Below are 11781 nucleotides of genomic sequence, written 5' to 3' on the forward strand. Positions count from 1 at the left end.
AGGGTTTCTCCTGCCTGATGCCAGTCAGACACGAGGGGGAGGCAGGAGCCGGGGCTTGCTGGAGCTGGAGCAGACAAGCCGTGGGGCCCACTGACTCTCTTTCTCTAAGACCCCCTTCCAGGAATTCAAAGAGTCTGTGAGTCATGAGGCCGCCGAGTGGGGAGTGGCAGTCACATAACTCCGATTAACCCTCAGTTAATAGAAAGTCAGAGGCTGCGGTGCGTCCATGTTAGAACTTCGGGGGCCCCAACTCAGCGAGTTCTCTGTCCACGTCAGGACTGGAGCAGGTCTGGCCGCCTGGGGGAGGCCTGGCTGCTCCAGCCCCCTCCCTTGGGCCAGGGCCCTGTACTCCAGCAGTCAACGAGAAACAGTGGGATATTTCTTCAATGCCAGGTCCCTGATGCCCCTTCCAGAAGAGGGTGCAGGGTTCATTCCCTGCTGCTGCGGGGGTGGGGGGCAGCTGCCTCACTGTCTCCCAGCAGCCTCCGGACAGGCCAAGTTAATTGGGACGCCGGGCAGGTGCAGAGAAGTGGCCGGGCGAACTGTGCAAGGACCCCAGGGACAGTGAGAAGCCAGAAACCCAACATTCCTCTGTGGGGGTTTTCATCATTATGAGGATTTCTGGCATGGCTAGAAGAGAGCCCGGAGCAGAGGCGGCATGTTGGCAGAGGCCAGGGTCGTGCTGCTAGACCGAGGGGACCTGGTGATGGGGGGAGGGGCTGGGGCTCATATTTGCATTTCCATCCCCTGCATGAGCTCTGCAGAAGGGTGTCACTTTATTTCTTCATTCTCCCCTCCCAAGAGGAGGTTGGTGGCAGCCATGCTGGGCCCATCTGTGCGTCAGCCTTCCCAGCCTGCCCTTCACTGTGCTCGCTCTGTCCACTCACTGGGACGCCTGCCATTTGTCGCGCTTTCCCTTGGGTGGCCAGCCAAGGAGGGCTGGCGTGGCAGGGCCCGCTGCTGCTCTGCCCTCTCCCACCTTTGCCAGCCCCCCGTGGGCGGTTGGCTGGGCCATGTGGCTGGTGAAGCCTGGTCGCCCGCCCTGCCCGTGCATGACCTCAGGGGCTTCCGGAAAGGCCAGCGTCAGGACCTCGTAGCTGGCAGTGGAGACCCAGGGGGTGTGTCCACCGGAAACCTGTGTTCAGGCTTCTTGTTTGACATGGAAGAGGAGCCCTGGTCTCTGGACTGTGGGCCCATGAGGGCAGGGACTGAGTCTCATTCTTCATTAGCTCTTGAGAAGAGTGAGTGGCACAGTCAGTGCTCAGAAGATGTGTGTGCGTGAGTAAATGTGTCTGCCTGGCACAGTGCCCTGGCTTCATCAAGTCTTGCCCTGTGGTTACTCGTCCTTAACTCCACACTGAGGCTTAGGAAAAGAATTCCCCGCCGGGGCCCACCTTATGTATAGGCCCTGTCCTGCCCCAAATAGATAAACCACTTCTGCCTGACAGCTAGTCCTCACGATTCCACCATTAGAGATTGTTTCCTTTCCTGCGAGCATTAGTCAGAATTGAAATGCAAGCGTGTTTAGGAAAAACAACCCTATTGAACTCTTGCAGTCATTATCAGTTCAATAGGACTGAAAGTATCTGAGTTTTAAGTGTCTGGGAGGAAGAATGGGTATCGATGGTAAGAGAACGTGAAGGCAGGTGGCACAGATGTGGTCGTGGGATTCAGGGGAAAAGGTACCATCCAGGGAGGACAAGGAGTTATGGGTGAGGGTGTCTTGGGGCCAAATGCAAACTATTGGCCTTACAACTGGACTGAGTTCTCCCTTCCCTTTGGCTTTCCCGGGCACTGGAATGGTTCATACGCCTACCCCAGGACTAGGAAAAGGTTAACTCAAGACAGAGCCAGTTCACTTGCAGGAGAAGGTTCTGGTCAGTGTGTGAGTGCACGGGGCGGGGGGGGCAGGTAGGTAGATGTGAGGACAGGCAGTGACACACCCATGCCTCTGACACCTGTGCTCCTGCCCCAGATGTGAGCTACGGAATTTGCACGGTACTCAGATAAAACACGTCTGCTTTTTATACACGTTGGGGGTAACGGACACGCAGCACTGTTAGTGTCAGGTGTACAGCGGGGCCGTTTGCGTGGTGATCCCCACGGTAACGTGTAGTTAGCGTCCGTCCCTTCACACGGTTACAGAATTTTTTTTCTTGTGATAGAACTTCTAAGATCTGCTCTCTTAGCAACTCTCAAGTATGCAAAACAGGCAGCAGGCTGGTGATTGCTGGGATGGGGGTGGGGGTGGGCGAGGGGGGCCAAGAGATACAGACTTGTCGTTATGAAGTAAATAAGTCGTGGGGGTGTCGGGGACAGCACGGTGACTCTCGTTACTCACACACGTCTACTTTCTACGTCTGTGTCACTAGAGAGGATGTTCTGATCTGAGTTCATTCCTTTCGTCCACACCTTGAGCTCCCAGCTCAGTTCTAGCATGTCTGGGGAGGGCCGGCCGCGAGCAGGTGCCATGCAGACCCAGAACGAGGGGGCTTCTGCCCTTGAGACCCCGCAGTCCAGTAATGGAGGGGGGAATACGTGTGGGGATGAAAATACTGTTATCAGAGTGGAGACCAGCAGTGTCCAATAGAAATGTAATAGGGGCCACATTTGGGGTGCTCACCAGCCTCCTGGGGCTGCCGGTTGTCATACTGGACACGTTCCTGGGGAAACACAGACGTGAGGGAAGTAAGCGTGTTAGAGTCTGCCACGCCCCCTCCCAACGGAAGTCAGGCTTGGCACTGGTGCTTAATGTGAGCTCCAAGAAGGGCCAGGCTGGCCAGCGCGCCTCTCGTTCAGCAGTGGACGTTTGACATTTGCTGAGTGCCAGGTCTGTGCCTGGTCACGCTAGCGCCAGAGGCAGAACATCGAGCCAGGGCGGGGCAGCAGCTGCCTCCGTCGGGGGCCGATGCACTCACATGGTAGGCGGCTGGCCTGCAAGCCGGTTGTTGACACCTTGCAGAGTAGCGTCCACGCTGCGTTGTAATGAAGCGCTTTGGGGACTTGAAGAGGGAGCGACAGGGCTGCTCACTTACAACAGAGGTGTCAGAGCCCGGGGGGCAGTCAGTGGAGGGTAAGACCAGCACGTGGGAGAACAAGACAGAAGCCAGTCACCCTCCCGAAGGGAGAGCGGACCTCCTAGAGGGACGGTGCTAGGGTTCTGCGCCCGTGCGCCCGGAGCCAGCACCTGGGACGGACATCCCAGTGGCTCCCCCAGCAGCATACGTGCACCAGACCCGACCCGAGTGCAGGGCCTTCATCCTGTCCCCTGCGCGCAGCACTCAGCACCAGCGTGATGCTGCGCGTCTGCGCCACCCCGGGCCTCACGGGAGGAGGAGGGATGGTGACTCGCCAAGGCCTGATTCCAGTGGAGGCATTTGGGAATGTTGTTGCAGACACAGGTGTGTGTGCATGTGTTACGAGTGTGTACGTGTGTGTGGTGGGCACTTTGGGGACCAGTGGGTAGCAAAGCACTTACATTAGGAGCTCCAACTCCAGGTGAAGAGACCAGTTTTTACAACAAAGGTCCTGCGGCAGAAGGAAACTTGCTGTGTTCACACGATTGAGAGTCTAAGGAAGAAAGGGGAACACGCCGCATCTTAACTTGACTGCTGACCAACGGCAAACAAAAACCAAAAAAACCCACAATATTAGTGCACAAAATTCAACAATGGATAAAGAGAAGCATAGACCATGGCCAAGTGGGGTTTGCTTCATAGATGCAGGGATGGTTCAATATTTGAAAATCAGTCACGGCAGTCTATCAAAGGAAAGGGTAAAGAAGAATATCATAGGATCCTCTGCATTTGATAAATTCAACACCTGTCCTGTCCACGAGAAGTACTTCCAGGAGAGTAGAAGAGGGCACTTCTTCAGCTTGATAAACAGCATATGCAAAAGCCCACAAGCTGGAAGCCTTTCCCGTGAGATCAGGAGCATGCCGGGCAGGTCTGCTCTCACCGCTCTTACTCAGCAGGGTGTTGGAAGCCCCAGCCAGCACCCTGAGGAACAAAGTGCAATAAAAACATGCAGAAAGGAAGAAATAGAACTGAACCTGTTTGCAGATGATGTGATGGTCTGCATAGAAAATTCACGTAATCTATTTAAAAAAAAAAACCTAGAACTAATGAATGAGTTCAGGGAGGTTGGAGGATACAAGATAAATGTATAAAAATGAATTGTGTCTCCATCTGTTAGTAATGAACACATGGACGCTGAAATTAAAAAATGCAGTGCCAATTACAATCACCCCCAAAATGAAATATTTCAGTATAAAGGTAACAAAGCATGATATGGTGATGAGTCAGTCACATGCTGGGAGGTACGTGGTGCTGATGGAAGACGTGAAAGAAGGTCTACATGAGGGAAAGTCATACCATGTTCATGGACAGGAAGACTCAAGGAAGGAGGTCACTTCTCAAACTGATATCGAAGTTTAACACAATTCTTTTCAACATCCCAGCAAAATATTTGCGTGCATATGTAAGATTATTCTAAAATGCATATGCGAAGGTAAAGGGACTAGAAATACTAAAATAGTTTTGATAAAATAAAAGAATAATGAAACGAGAGGAATCAGCCTGATGGTCAAACTTATCATGTAGCTGTCATGTCAAGACAGGGTCACATTGATGGAGGGATAGATGGATCAACGAAACAGAGCAGAGAATCCGCAGACAGACTCCCACAGATGCGCCCAGCTGATTTTGGATAAAGGTGCTACTCCCTGGAGGAAGGTTAGCCTTTTCAGCAAACCGTACTGGAACAATGGGACATTCGTAGCCAAGAGCAAACAAAAAAACAAGAACCTCAATGTTAAGTCTCGTACCTAATACAAAATTAGCTCGAAATTGGTCACATAATTAAAGGTAAAACTAGAAAGCTTTTAGAAAAGAAAAAAAAAGAACACAAAGTACTCAAGATATGTGTGACTAGGCGGAGAGGTCTTTGACTTGCCACTAAAAGCACGATCCGTAAAAGGAAGAAAACTGATAAATTGGGCCTCATCAAGAATTTATCATTTTCTCTGTGAAAGACTCATCCAAGAGGGTAAAAAGACACTACAGGGTGGGGGAGAATTTCTGCAAACTGCATACCTGACAGAGGACTAGCTTCCAAGAAAGAAACACCTCTCAAAACACAATCCAGTTAGAAACAGGTGAAAGCCACGAAGGGACATTTCACCAAAGAGGGTAGTCAGGTAGTCAGAAAGCACACGGAAGGGGGTTCAACATGCTTACTCGCTGGAGAAATGCGGATTAAAACCGCACACATCACTGTTCGTCTAGGAGAGCGGCTGATGCGAACAGTGCCGACACCACCACGTGCGGCAAGGATGTAGGAACCTGCTGGTCACGTGGGACACGGGACCGTCGTCGTGGAGCTTTTCAAGCTCATGGGCATCTGGGCCGGAGAAATGCAGACGTGTCCCCCAACATCTGCACACACGTTTTATCAGCAGCTTTGTTTGTCATGGTCTCAGATCGGAAAGAACCCAGATGCGCTTCAGTGGGCGAACGGCGTCGCTAACTCGGGTGCCTTCCCACCATGGAATAGTGCCAGCGATAGCCACGGAAGGACTGTTGCTATACCCAGCAACCTGCATGCGTGTCCGGAGAATGGCGCTACATGAAGAAGACGGTCTAGAAGGTTGCGTGCTGTACGACGGCCCCATAAGGCGCCCTCCAGTGGTAAAGTTACAGAAACAAACAGGGCAGTCATTGCCAGGGGTGAGGGAGAGGGTGGGGAGTGTGAGGGGAGGTGATGCGGGTACGTCAGGGCAGCACGAGGGATCTCTGCGGTGATGGGGATGCTTTCTGTCTTGATCGCATCGATGCCGAGATCCTGCTTTTGCACCCTAGTTTTGCAAGATGTTACTGCTGGGGGAACCAGGTGCAGGATCTGTCCGTGTTACGTATTACAGGGCTTGTGAATCCACAATTAACTTAAAATAAAAATTTCATTAGAAAGCGGATATTCTCTACTTATCTGCCAAAGATTAGCATCTGATTGTTTGGGGGGGGGTGTAACTCTTAGGCACCGTGTACTGGGGTTTAATGACAGTCGGGCACCGTGGAAGTGGGGAAAGGGGTAAAAACATGACTTTATGGAATTTGCTATGTGGTGGTTCTGGCACATTTTTTTAGAATGCAAAATACAGTGGCATATGAACGTACGGTGTTGCTAATGTTACCAGATCCATCATCGGTGACAGTAATAAATGACCTGGTGCATAATTATTGGATGAGAAGAGCTGTCCAGATCCTTATATAAATCAGGTCAGCTCTGAAAATAGAGCAGCCTTTTTGGGGACAGTCCCACTTTCCTACCCCGGCACATAGGGTGGCTTCAAGACCGTGCTCTGAGGAATTTAAGTCAAAGGCAGAAACAGTTGGCGTCTTGTTTCTAGATCAGTAAGACATGGGCCTCAAGTTCGGGAAGGCAGAGCATTGGTTTGTGGCTCTGCTGCTTTCATTTCCTTTCGCTCTTTACGATAAAAGCACTGCAGTGTATTGTGTGTGCACACGTGTGTGTCCATGCACACGCGTGTGCCCTCGAGCACGTGCACTCTGTAAATTCTTTTTTTTTTTTAAGATTTTATTTATTTATTTGACAGAGACAGAGACAGCCAGCGAGAGAGGGAACACAAGCAGGGGCAGTGGGAGAGGAAGAAGCAGGCTCCTAGCAGAGGAGCCTGACGTGGGGCTCGATCCCATAATGCCGGGATCACGCCCTGAGCCGAAGGCAGACGCTTAACCGCTGTGCCACCCAGGTGCCCCCACTCCGTAAATTCTTGTTGAATGGAGTTGGTTAATGCCATGGGAAGCTCACCGTTGGATTTGGCTGTGAGCTTCTGAGACCCCATGGACAAGACCCACTAATTCTGTCTTTCCGTCCCTTCGGTCCAGCGGGAGGTGCTGGGCCACAGTAGTTCTGACCCTCTAGTAACCCAGGCTTTGTGCTGGGGACCCAGCCAGTCTACATCCTCTCAGTCCGTCCTCAGGATCCTCATGATGACCCTTGGAATGGCCATTGTTGCTCTGATTTCACAAAGGAGGAAGCCGGAGCTCAGAGAGGTTAAGTGATCTCCCCAAAGTCACACAGCTAGTGGTGGGAGAGCTGAGATGTGGACCTGAGTTTCATGGACTCCCAGGTCCATTCGTGCTCTTCCCACTGCCCTTCATGGCTCCTGTGTTGTATATAAAAATCTCGTTCTTACTCCTTTGGTTAAGTTACACATTGCCCTTTTGGGAAAAGCAAAGAAACCAACCACAAAAAACAACCAAACCAAAAGGACCTGTCGGCCGTGACGTCAGGCCAGCACTTGGAGCATCTGGTCCTTGTGTGCAGCTCATGCTGGAATTACAGGTCCTTCTGGCAGCCGGAGTTTTTGGTGGAAGTTTTATAGTCTAAAGGAGAGATGATTTTGTAGCAAGGAATTGATGAAACGTCACGAAGGGATGAAAACACGTCTGTGACACAGGTAGTGTTAGTCAGTCTACTTAATAATTAAAAATAAATGTGTCACCAAATCCACGGGGCCCCTCTTGAGCGCGCTGGTGAGATTATACCGCGGAAGTTACTGAATGAGCACATTGACGAGCTTGGGTCCGCGTGACAGAAGTCTGGGCGGAAGGACTGTCGACCGTGGGCACGGCCGCGCGCGTGCTTCCTTACTGGGGGATAATTTATATGCCATGACATCCCCCCATTTTAAGTGCAGGACCCAGTGATTTTAGTAAATGTGCTGCGTGTGCGAACATTTTCGTCGCGGCCGCTAAGATCCCTGGTGCTGTTTACAGTTAGCCCCCGTTTCCACGCTGGGCTCCTGCGACCGCGGATCTGACCTTGGTCTCGAGACTCACGGGTTCTGGGCACTCCCCGCAGGCGGGACCACACACCGCGCCGTGGGCGTGGGTGGCTTTCTTCGGTTGCGGTCTCTCGAGGTTTCTGTGTTACTTCTGAGGGGCACGGCATTTTTGGACGTACCACAGTTGGTGTGTCCACTCCCTGGTTGCTGAGCGCTGGGCTTCTTTCTGCTTCGCGGGTCATACACCAGTGCGGCTGCCGCCCCACGTCCTCCGAAGCTGCAGATGGAAAGGCTTTGAGGGGGTCAGAGAAGCCCCCTGGGTGGTGAAGCCGGTGGGAGTGCACGGCGCAGGGGCCCCCGTCCGGCCTCTGGTTTTGCGTGTGCTCCTTCTCTCCGCTCCGCACGCGAGCGGTCGTTTAGTTACGCATCTCTCCTTTGGTCACATTTACTGGGTGTCAGCGGTGTCTCGCCGTGGTGCCGCGTCGTGGTGAGATGAAGACGAGTCCAGAGCTTTCTGTCCTGCCTCGGTGAAGAGATACCGCGAGGGCGGACCCTGGACGCGTCAGAGGGGCTCCCGCTGGCCTGGGCGTGGTCCCCAGGTAGGAGGAGGGCTGTGCGTGGCCTGGGACTGGAGCAGAGGGGGCTGGCAGGTGGCCCTGCAGACGGCCCCCCGGCCCCTGACCTCTCCCTGCTGCGTGAGGCTGGTGTGGCCCACGGGGCTGCAGGGAGGCGGTCGCGTGGGACCGTGGGCTTCCTTCCAGCGGGACAGTGGGGCCAGATTAGGGAACTGCACCCTCACGGAGCGCCTTATAGCCAAGGGCTTTACTGTGTCTTTTTAGACGACAGAGACAGTGCGGGGTCCGTAAGCATAGGACAGCACTCCCAGGAAGCTTCCCTGGGGGAGACGTTAAACCCAATTGCAGAGGCCACGTGCACGTTCCAAGGTGGGGTTAGTTCAGGGGGAGCCGGGAGCTTTGAAGAACCTGGTTTGCTAAAAGGAAAAAATGAAGCAAGTATTTGCCGTTACGTGGGGAGACAGCACATTTGCCAGTTATCCCGGAGCCTGCGTTTCGAGCTGGGGGCAGGAGGACGGTGGCCTCCTGGGCCAGTCCCATGCACGTGGACACGAATCAGGGCCCAGCTGGCCGTCGAGGGTCTTTGCTCGCAGGTGCTAACTGGTGTCGCGAGCACAGGCTTCCCAGACCTGGGGCTGGCGAGCAGACACCCCCTCCGGGACCAGCGCTGAGGGGTGGTTGCTCCCTCAAGCTCCGTGTTGAGGAGGGTTCTGAGTTCTCCTGAGGCTTAGAGAGAAGAGTATCCTAGACCGGTTGTCATATCAGCGCTGGGCATGGGATGGAGTGTCAGAGAACTCGCTTCCCTCCCCAGGAGGGCGGACGACAGGGCTTGTGAGTGGTCATGGGCCGAACACCTTCACGGACGTGCGTGTGTACTGGTGAGCACTCGTGATCACCGCGTACCGGGCGCTGCCCTAACACTGGACGCGTCTTCACTCATCCCCATGACGCTGCTGTGACGTAGGCTTTTGTTGATGTCCTGTTCCCCGAGGAGGCTCAGGGAGGTGGACTGATCTGTCCGAGTCACACAACAAGGAAGGAGCAGAGCCGGGGCTCACACCGGGCAGCGGGGTGCTGACGTTGGTGTCGCTGGGTGTCTTCAAAGACCGTGACGTGCACCAGGCGGGCCGCAAGGCAGGGGATTGGAGCCCAGCGTGGAGGGACACGGCCCTTCCTGCCTTGCTCACCGTGGAACACGTGGGTGCCCAGGACGCAGAGTGAAAAGGCCACGTCCTGACCTTCCGGTGTCCTGAGCCTGCTCGGAAAGATGATGGTTGTAGAGTGCCTGTGAACCCACAGAGGTCCGTCCATGTGGTTGGGGGGCCAGGGCCCCTGAAGTCAGGCCTGCCTGAGGACCAGCTGGGTAGCCACAGAGGAATGAATGGGGCACCCCACCAGCTCTGCCCCACGGTTGGCTGCAGACCCTCGAGGCAGCGCTCTCCTGCTGGGAGTGGGAGCACTGTCCTCATACAGGTCAAGGATGGCCCTGGGGGATAAGGGGCGATTTGGGGGCGGGAACAGGTCAGGTGCATGCCTGTCTCTCTATTCCTAGAGAGCCTCTGGTGGCACTCGACCTGGCTGCATGTGCTGGCGCTCGGGCATCTCAATCACGTAGCTCACCTTTCACGAGAGTCCGTCGCTGCCCTCCTGGACCTGTGATCAGAAACAAACCTTCTGCTCTGGATTCCATCTCCCAAATTGCTGCAGAAAGCCACGTTAGGCAAAGGTGGAGAAGTTGCCCAGGGAGGGCTGATAGGCTCCATTGACCCGCAACTACTATTTTTTAAAACGGACTTTGTAAAACAGAGTCGATTGCCAGGCAGGGGCGTTCTATCTTGCATATTGCAATGAACCTCCCAAAACCCCAAGGCCAGCCTTGTGACAAAGGCCTCAGCCTCCAGACCCGCTGAAAACCCTGTTCTGGCACTTGGCAAGGCGTGCATAATAATGAAGAGGGGAAAGAGCCCACCTAGGAGTCCGCTTTCTCTCACTCCCCCCACCCCCTCTGTTTTGTACAGAGAAAATGCAGGACTGTACCCAGATGCTGAAAAAAGCTGTACTTCCTGCCGAGGGACATGGTGGCTTTCAGAATGCAAGGATTCTTTAGGGAGCCAATTATGCAAGACAAGAGTAAGCATGTTTATTTTTATGACACCGCATTTCAAAATCCCAGAAAATGTTGATGGAACGGCCCCATTAGGCGCCCGGGTCCCCGCCGATGCTGTGGCATTACACCCTGCAGCTTTGCAGGGGGCATTTGCAGGCTCGCGGTTCAAGCTCCGCACTGGGCTAATTTACTGCCCGTTACTACCCCAGAGGTCTCTTTTAGCTCCCACAGATCCAGGTTCCTTCTTCCCTCAGCATTTTCCAGGCTAATTCGATTCTCTTCCCAGAAGCCTGATGCTCAGAAACCCGGAGCCCCAAGCTCACTTCGAGGGCGACGGGGTGGGGTGGGAGGGTCAGGGCTATGATTTGGTAGCACCGTCTACCGGGGGTCCCCAGGATTGCAGCCTAGGCTGGCTCTGGGCCTGGTGGGGCTGAGGAAGAGTCCCTTCTGATGCCTCCACTCAGCAGACGACGATGGCGCCCCCACTGCGTACAGGTGCTGTGCCGGGCGTGGAGATGGAGAAGCCTATCCTGGCCCTGCAGGAACTTTTAGGGGGAGTGGGGGCAGAGGTGCAAATGAAATTTCAGGAGCCAAGAGGAAGAAGCGTGGATCTCTACCTGGAGCAAGCGGGCAGGCTTCCTGGAGGAAGTGACACTCGGCCTCCATCAGGAAGGACGAGGGAAGGAAGCTAGGTGGGCCCAAGAAGGAAGGTGCAGCCAGGCAGGGGCAGCAGGGCGGCTGCTGTTTTCGAGTGCCTCCGTGCTTCACAGGGCCGCCGAGGCACCCAGCAGCTCAGTGACTTGCTGAAGCCTTCCCACCTCCTGGGGGGGGGGGCAGGTGCAAGGCGTGGGTGGAGCAGGTGCATTTGGATCAGTCTGCAGGTTTTGCACAGCTGAGGAGGGAGGTGCACGTGGAGCACCAGAGGGAGGAGCCTGGACAGGACAGCAGGGCTAGGGTGCAGGGACCTTAAACTCCAAGCCCGGGTCTCGGGCTTCTGTCCACAGTTGGAGCCTCAGGAGGTCCTGGGGGGAGCACTGCTCCAATGCCCCGGTGTGTTCAGGGGGAAAAGGGAAAGACAGACCCTGGGGAGTGCGGTGGGGAGGAGGGTGGCCACTGAGAGGCCGGAGAGCAAGCCGACTGCAGAGCCAGCCGCTGGGAAGGCCCCCCCAGCTGGTGAGGGGCTCAGGCCAGCAGGACAGCCTGGCCGGTCCCTTGATCAGAGATGTGGCTGCCCGGCAATCTTCCGGCCAGTTCTCACTTTAAATTACTCTTAGGAAAAGTGCCGGCTT

This window comes from Ursus maritimus, unplaced genomic scaffold (assembly GCF_017311325.1).
Source record: "Ursus maritimus isolate PB19 unplaced genomic scaffold, ASM1731132v1 scaffold_32, whole genome shotgun sequence".
NCBI lineage: Eukaryota > Metazoa > Chordata > Mammalia > Carnivora > Ursidae > Ursus > Ursus maritimus.